The following is a 9193-nucleotide window of genomic DNA, read 5'->3' as shown; positions in this document are numbered from 1 at the left end:
TTGGGTCCTTCATGTAGATGACTCCTCCAACACAGTAGGCTCAAAGGCTGGATTGATTTTGACCAGCCCCGATGGAGTGGTCACCGAGTACGTCTTACATTTCAGATTTTCAGTCTCAAATAATGAAACCAATACAAGCCCTAATCATCAGCCTCAAGAGATCAAAAGAAATGAGAATTCAGCACATGAAGATCCATAATGACTCCTAGCTCATCGTTGACAGGTATAAGGAGAGTATGAAGCACGAAAATCTAATATGATGAAGTGCCTACAAAAAGTAAGAGACCTCGCTTCTAACTTTGCCACTGTGAATATTCAGCAAATTCTAAGGTCAGAAAATGCAAGGGTAGACCTCTTATCTAAGCTCGCCACTCTTGGAGTGGCTGATCAGAAAAAAAGCTCATATCTACAAATCCTAGAACATCCGAGCATTGAGAAGGCCCCAGTGATGCAAGTGGATCCTGAGCTAAACTGGATAGATCTAATTATCTGATACTTATAAGATGGAGTTCTACTAGATGATCGAGAGATGGCCAATAAATTGAGACATTTTGCACCTCAATACCTGATGTATGATGGGAAGCTATACAAAAGGTCATATTCATTGCCATTACTTCAATGTCTCACCCCTCAGAAGTAGAGTACACCCCCACGAAGTCCATGAAGGGATCTGCAGCAATCACTCGGAAGGTAAGGTGCTTGCTCATAAAGTACTTTGACAAGATTATTTCTGACTGAGCATGCAGAGAGATGCAGCCAACTTAGTGAGCAAGTGCGACCAGTGCCAGAAGCATCCCAACATCCAATGTTGACCATTGACTCCCCTAGCTCCGATCACCACACCTTGTCCATTTGCTCAGTGGAAAATGGACATCCTTGGATCTTTTTCTATCATAGTTGCACAGAAGAAATTCTTGCTTGTTACGATTGACTACTTTATAAAATAGATAGAAGCAGAAGCACTGGTGACTATCATCGAGGCTAAAGTCTGTGACTTCATATAGAAATCCATTATTTGTTAATTCGGCTTATCTCGAGTTATCATCATAGATAACAGGTGCCAATTTGATAACCCAAAGTTTACAAAATTTTATAGCAATCTCAAGATTTCACATCGATTAACCTTGGTAGCTCATCCCTAGAGCAACGGCAAAGCTGAGGTGACCAACTGAACACTGTTGCAAGGACTAAAAGCAAGGCTGGGTCAGGCTAAAGGGCTATGGGTTGAAAAGCTTTATAACATATTATGGACATACTACATCATGCAGCAAGTTTCTACTGGAGAGACATCCTTCAATCTTGCTTTTGGGACCGAAGCTATATACCTGTGAAAATTGATCTACCCTTGCTTTGAGTAGAGGAATTTGATGAAGAAAGCAACTCAACAGGACTAAGGATGGATCTGGACCTGATAAAAGAAACTCAAGAACGAGCCTGAATGAGGATGGCAAATTACCAGTAGAGGATAGCTCCGTATTACAACTTGAGGGTTAAAGAAAAAATTTCGGGCAGAAAACCTTGTCCTTTGAAAAGCTAAGGTGTCTCACCCAACTGAACAAGAAAAACTTGCAAACTAGGAAGGTCCATATCGCATTGATGAAGTGGTGCAATCGGGAGTTTATCAACTTCACTGATCGATGGAGCTCCGATTCCTCAAACTTGAAATTCTGATAATCTACGTATTTACCATCCTTAATTGTAATTCTCATAGAATTAGCAATAAAAGTTTTCATTTTGTAGATTTGGATGTTCTCTCTAAAATTCTCTAAAGCTCCTCGTCCATAGATGAGCTAAAAGCAACTCGTACCTCCATGCAATTCTCTAATGCATGCTCCTCATCTAAGGATGAGCTGAGCCGAATACGTCTCTCAAATTCTTCAATACGTACTCCTCATCCACGAATGAGCTGAGTGGAATGCATCTCTGTAATTCTCCAATGTGCACTCTTCATCCATGGATGAGCTAAGCGGAATGCATCTCCAAATTCTTCAATGCATGCTCCTCGTCCATAACAAGCTGAGCAGAATGCGTCTCTCGAATTCTCCAATGCTTGCTGTTCTCATCTACAGATAAGCTGAGTGGAATGCATATCCTGAATTCTCTAACAGACACTCCTCATCCACAAACGAGCTAAACAAAATGTATCTCCCGAATTCTCTAACATGCACTCCTCATCCATGAATGAGCTACTAAATGATCATAACCACAACCAATCTCTTGACCTCATCTTTGCATAGCCTGACTTGGGAGAGCTAAAGATCATCATCATGACTTTGGCGAGCGCCACTTCATCGTCATAAGAAAATCTACTTATGACCGAAGGCTGAGCTAAATGATTGTCAAATTTGACCTCAAGAACTCATGAAACCATCTTGAAAAGATGCAGGGTGGAAATGGAAGACAAGGTGTGAGGAAAAAGGAAACTTACATTAGGAAAAAATTTCTTACAATCTTTAAATCAGCTCAAAACAAAAATACCTTGGTCTGAGCCGAAGGATACAAAAAGGGGCCGACCACTAGCCTAGCTCAGACATGCCCGAGCCTAAGTACAAAGTTTTTGCAGCCCCATCAGGGTCGTTAGAATCACCGACAAGGTCATCAGGGTCTGGGAGTACAATCATAGCTAGGAGGTGGACCAATGTAGCATTTTTTGCCCCCTGATCTTCACCATGCATCAGGCTGATTGTCTCCTTGGCATGTGCCTCCCCTTCTCCGATGACCTCGGCCACTTCCTCCTCCCCTCTGTCTAACTCTAGAGGCCTGAGATCGAGGTCAGAAAATTGATCACGAACTTTTGCCTTGAAGTCCGCCAATCCTTGTACATAAGACTCAGAGGCAAACTCCAGTTTGATCATCCGAAATTCCTCTGAGGAGTGGAATGCCTCGATCGTGGCAACCTTCTCGACTTCCAACTTCTCACACTTGCTAGTCTCTGTGTTCCACTAGACTTCACATCATCTCGAGCTTTGGCATCTTGGCTTCTAGCCACTTCACCTCGTCTTTGAGTGATCTGACTTCCTCAGCCACGACCTTCGAGAGCATGGCCTAGTCCACTATTTTGTTGGCTTGAAAGGCCCTCTCCTCGGCTAGTGCAACCTTGCCCTCAGCCTCCTTTGTGCTTCGTCGGGCTTCATGGATCACGCTGATGAAATGGTCCACATGGTGGACGAGCTAAAAAAAAGGGAGAGGAGAAAAGAGGAAGAAAGAGAGAAAGTAAGAATAGGAATATCAATGATGATAGAAATAAAGAAGATAAAAGCTCAAATGAAGTTTAAAACTTATCCAGAGAAGAGTTTTACATGAATTCTTGACACGAAAGGCCAAACCTTCTGCATCCAACGCCTGGCATCAACCAATGTTATCGCAGCCCTGAGAAGGTCCTGAGGAATCCAATAAGCCCTAAAGCCCAACCTATCATCCCGAACCTCAGATTCTAGCCAAGCAGATGGCCTTGGGGAAACCTCAACCGGCAGATTGACTGGGTGGGAAGACATTTGCATCAAGATCCAGTGAGTGCCTAAACCCCGATGCGATGAAGAAGCAGAAGATCGGGGATTGACTCCACCAAAGCAACGGACCTAAGGGGCTATGCGAGCTGGGCCCCTGACGAAGACTCCTTTCTCGAAGGTGCTTGAGTTGGCAACAAAGAACTGCCGGCTGTGGGTTGGGTGAGCACGGCCTCAGGCCACCTCTATTTTGAAGCAGGGCCTATGGTTGACTTCTTTCTCTTCATAGCTTGACATAGGCCTTCAACATCCTCAACCTCATATCTAGAGAAAAGCTAAGGTCAGCTAAAAAATATAAAAAGATGAAATTAACTTACTGGCAGAATCAATCGAGTTTAGCTGGACCTTGTGCAATGTCTCCTTGGAAAGGAGTTTAGAGAGCAAGAGAGCGGTGTGGTTGAAGATAAGCTTCAATGCCTCCTCCGGTGTTGAACAAAATCGAAGCCTTAATCACCGACCTCTGAAGTCAACCCCATGACATACTAATATCTCAGGGTTGTTCGATCAAGATAAAAAAATATCACTCCTTTCAATTATATACCGAGGAAGAAGCACCTTGAAAAAGATGTTGCCTCTTCTGAGGAGAGGCATACCACCATCCGGCCTCCTTAGGGTGCTCCTTCAACGTAAAGCACACCTTGAAGAGATGGATGGTCGATTCCACCCCAAGGAGAAGGCAGTGAGCTAGAAAGGCTATAATTAAACACCACAAGTTTGGCACTATGCAGCATGGGGTTATTTGATATGTATTTAACAATTCTATGATCAAAAAATTAAAAGGTACTCTAAGTTCGGCCTTGAAGGACTCTTTGTATAGGTCGATCTGACCTCGAGGTAGAATAGCTATTCGCTCTCCGAGATCGATGACCTCCAACCTGAACTCTGTTGAAATCTGATATTTCAGACATACAACTTCTAAGTCCTCCAAGAAGAGGATGGAACCCACCTAAAAAGGACTAAAATCAAGCATTTCCCTCACTTTGGGATCACCCGAAGAATGACTTACACCGGATGCAAGGTCCGCATCTCCTAGGTCGTTGCCTGAGATCCAAGTGGATGAAGACGAACTCGACGCACTCATTCTAGAGATCTTATAGAAGACAAAAAATTGACCTAAAAGGAAAGGTACGATCGAGCAAGTTTAGGGATGCAGTTCGGGGGTCAACAGACGAAGCTCAGCTATGGCTGTTGAGAATTATGTCACCAGTGGTGATCACGAGATTGACCAAAAATTGCCCAAGTAAATCACCTTCACCCCCCCTAAAAAAAATAATGTAGTAAAGGTACAAATCAAAAGATCGGACTACGATCTACTGACGATTCACCTCCCACCATTGATGAATATGATCTGCAACATCTGATTAGCCACAGTGACGCTCACACAGATCCAAGGATTTGATGATTGGATGAAAAATTGACTTACCAAATAGCACCGATCTTCAATGCATGTCAGTGGATAAAACTTTAGTTAGCAACTCGATAAAATCGACCTCAGCCTCAAAACTGTGCTCTCTTGGACCAACCTCATGCAAGCTGGCTCAAGAGTAAGAGGCATCTGTTGTGGATCTCCACTCCACCTCGCCTCGATCAGACATGTTCCTAATGTTGATCGAGGAACTGGAAGAAGCCCCATGATGGGTGATCATTCGGACTTCATCTCTGGTCAAGGTATTCACCTCGGACCGATTGAAGTTCCATTAGATCATCCAATGTCGACCTATGCCCTTGACATAGTGAGCTCCATTGACAAAAGCTGGCCCCTCTGTTTCCTTGGTCTAGATCAAAGTACTTTTAGCTTGATCAAGCCGATCTACACCTATTGCATACACAGGTTTCGTTGATAATCAATCCCGACTCCATTTCGAGAAAGTCCAGACAAGGAAGAATATCTCTGTGTTCGAGCTGCACTCCAAAAAGAAGTAACTCCCGCCAGCTTAATCTATGCAAGGGATTTGGGGATTAGCCAAGACTCCATTGCGTGCATGACTCTAACTCTCCCTCTATAAATAAAGGGGCACAGAGATCCTCAAAGTAAGTTCTCAAATCTCATTTTCTCTTTCTCGTTGTTCTCTATTTTCTGACTTGAGTGTCGGAGAGTCCTCATTAGAAAAATTCTGACAGAGCTTTTTTGTAGGTTCAAGTCGAAGCTCAAGTAGTATCTCCAGCATACACCATCACCTCGTCCGTCCGACCTCAGATATGGGAGCTGGATACAACAAGTGTCATAAATCACTTATCACTTTTTTGGTGGTTAGAAAACATCCTTTTTCCATTGTAGAGGAGTCTGCCTTTAGATATTTTATGTCTGTGAACTATCTGGAGTTTAAAAATTTAAGTAGATATATTATGAGAAGAGATTTGTTCTCCTATTATGTGAAAGAGAGAGCACTTATTCAGGAAGAGTTGATGAAAGCTCCTAGTAGAATTTTTTGATTTTGATAATTAAAAATTTAAGCACACAATTAATGAATATATTTGTATCATCGTTCATTGGGTTGATAGAGATTGAAAATTGCAAAAGAGAATTATCCGTTTTAGAGCCTTCACTCCTTTTAATGGCTATCTATAGCAAATGAGGTAGCATTGTGCTTGGCTCAATGAAATATAGATAATAAAATTTTTAGCATCATATTAGACAATGCATTTTCCAATGATTCTATGGCTAACTTTCTCAAATATCAATTTTTTACAAGAAACTCTTTACTATGTGATAGTAAGCTTTTTCAAATTTATTATTATGGCCATATTTTGAATCTCATTATGTAATGTGGTTTAAAAATTATTGAAGATGTGACTGTTAAAATACGTAATGGAATCAAGTATATTAAAAAAATTAGTTCCTCCAAAAATGAAGTTTTGTGAAATTGCTACTAAGAGTTTTCAATTGAATATAGAGAAGAAATTGTATTATGATGTTTGTGTGAGATGGAATTTGATATATTTGATGCTTGATCATGCACTTTATTTTAAGAATGTGTTATAGCATTGGGCATAAAGGGATAAAAATTTAAAATTTGCACTTTCTGAAGAGGAATGGAAAATGTAAACATACTTTATAGAATCTTAAAAGTATTTTATGAAGTAACATGCATGTTTTCTGGTACTAAATATCCAACTTTAATATTTACTTCAAAAGGGTGTGGAAGATTTATACTCATTCGTTGAAAGCAAAAAGAGGTTCATATAGTTTCATGTCTAATATGATTGATGATATGCTTCAAAAATTTGATAAATATTGGACTGAATATAATTTGATTGTCTTGTGCGGCAATATTGGATCCCCGCTATAAGGTACATTTTGTAAACTATTATTTTACCAAGCTTTATAGTGAGTGTGTTGAAGTGCATATAAAAATTATTGTGACAACCATTTGTGATTTGTTTGATGAGTATAAAAGAAATGCTCCCACCACATTATCTAGTATTGGATCTTCAATTTGTTCAAGTTCTACAATTGGGATTCATGATGCTATCACTAGTAATTACAAACAATTTATGAGCCAACTATCCACTCCTCAATCAAAAAAGTCTTTATTAGATATGTAATTGGAAGAATGTAGTGAATAGATATACATAGTGAAATTGATATTTTAGACTAGTGGTATAAGAATTCATCAAGATATCCAGAGCTTGCATTGATGGCCCATGATTTTTTGATTATCTCAATCTCTATAGTTGTATCAGAATCAGCCTTTAGCATTTGAGAAAATGTGATAAATCCTTAGAGAAGCTCACTTAAATCAAAGATTGTTCAAGCTTTGATTTGTCTTGAAGATTGGATCCGTGCGAGAGGTTTTGCTCAAGTAATTATTTTTATATACTATTTAATTTTTTTATTACTTGTATGCTTATATTATGAACTATTTGTTTATTTTTTGTTATTTTGATTATGTGAATGCATGAATGGGGATTGGATAAATTAGAAAGTACTAATATAACCCTGACTCCAAGGTCATTGGATGATGGATCATATAGCTCTACTGATGATGAGGTTGATGAGAAGGAAGATGATGGAGGTGACATTGTTTAAATAATTTTGATTACATGAATGCATGAATAGGGACTGGATAAATTAGGAAGTACTGGTGTAACCCTGGCTCCAAGGTCATTGGATGATGGATCATCTAACTCTGCTAATGATGAGGTTGATGAGGAGGAAGATGATAGTGGTGACATTCTTTAGATAATTTTGTTAATTTTATTTTCTATTTGCTTAGCAAGAATATTTTCTTTCTGTCAACAATTTTTTTTTATAAATATTGAATCTCTTGATATTTGCTTAGCTAATTTTAATTTAATTGATTTTTTTGTATTTGAGATTTGTAGGCTCAAAATTTCAAATAGTAAAGAACAAAGATAAGGAGAAATATGTAGTTTATTTTGGTAGTGTGATTATTCTACAGTATATTATTGATGTATTAGAAGCATTTATATGAATATTATCTAGTGCTTATTTTCTTTTCATTTAGTCCTATGAGCTGTTGAAACTTAATGCAACTTAATACTTGGTATTTTGATTGTAATTTTATTTTAATCCTTGTATAGCGGATACTTTATTTGATTATTTCCTCTTCTATAGCTTGATTATTTTCTCTTATATTTTATTTAGAAGTTTTCTTCTAATTCCAATATAATGAGACAAAAGAGCTATATATATTTATGCAAAAAGTGGACCAAGGTCCAAAAACAATATATAGTCAAAGTGACTGATCATTTTCGAATTCTCATTGATCATATACCAATAGTGAGCAGAAAAACTACATAATTTGATGTTTGTAAATATTTAAGGACTAAAGAACCTATAGCACCATTCTCCAATCTCATTTCCTTGTTGTCAAAGTGGGGATAGACTGCAATATAGTCAAAATAATAGTGGCCAACATAGAAAATAAAGGCCTAAAAAGATAGTAGACATGATGGCCCAAACAACAAAACAAATAGAAAAAATGTTAGGCCAATACAGAAAATGTTGGCCCAAGTTTTCTGCTATTCCAAGAAACTATAAGAAAAAAAAAAAAAGAAAACCAGAGATCTGAGCGAAAAGTCTAACCCCGATATATAACAAACTCGAGCCTAAAAAAGAGCCCAAAGGCTTGGCTGGGCCAAATTCAGACCTAAAAATATCACTATCTTCCCTTAAGTTGAGTCCGACCTGAATCCGGCCCGGCCCACCGATAAGTAAGTCTAATCATGATTCGGTTCTTCCATCAGAAATCCACATGATAAGAGCATATTAACTTGACCTGAATCAATGCTAGATTGCACTCTAATCACGATATGCCATTCTAAATGGCTCTCAAAGTGTGATGAACCGCTTGTTATGAGCCAAATGCACAAACAGATGAGTCACCAAGGCAAAATGCTTTTGTTGATGAGCTCTTAAGAATATTTTTTGGTGATAGAGAATGAAGCCTGGACTTAGATTCCCCTCTTTAAGCTAGTCAGCGTAGTCAAGACATGAACTATAAGATATTCCACACCAACGAGCTTCTCTCTAATCTTTTCTAGAGAGAAAAGCTCTAAAAAACCTCTTTCCTCCACTCTTTGAGCACCGAGACTTCCTCCGACAACCCTTTCCTCTAGCGGCCGACCATCGGGTTCATCTCTCAGCCTCACTCTCTCTTTCTCCTTCTCTTTCTCATACTCTCTTCCTCTCTTCCCTCTCTCTCTACCCCTGTCCTTCCCCC

Source organism: Elaeis guineensis, chromosome 2 (assembly GCF_000442705.2).
Source record: "Elaeis guineensis isolate ETL-2024a chromosome 2, EG11, whole genome shotgun sequence".
In the NCBI taxonomy this organism is placed as follows: domain Eukaryota; kingdom Viridiplantae; phylum Streptophyta; class Magnoliopsida; order Arecales; family Arecaceae; genus Elaeis; species Elaeis guineensis.
The sequence above is the reverse complement of the archived record's forward strand: the minus strand, read 5'-3'. Positions refer to the sequence as shown.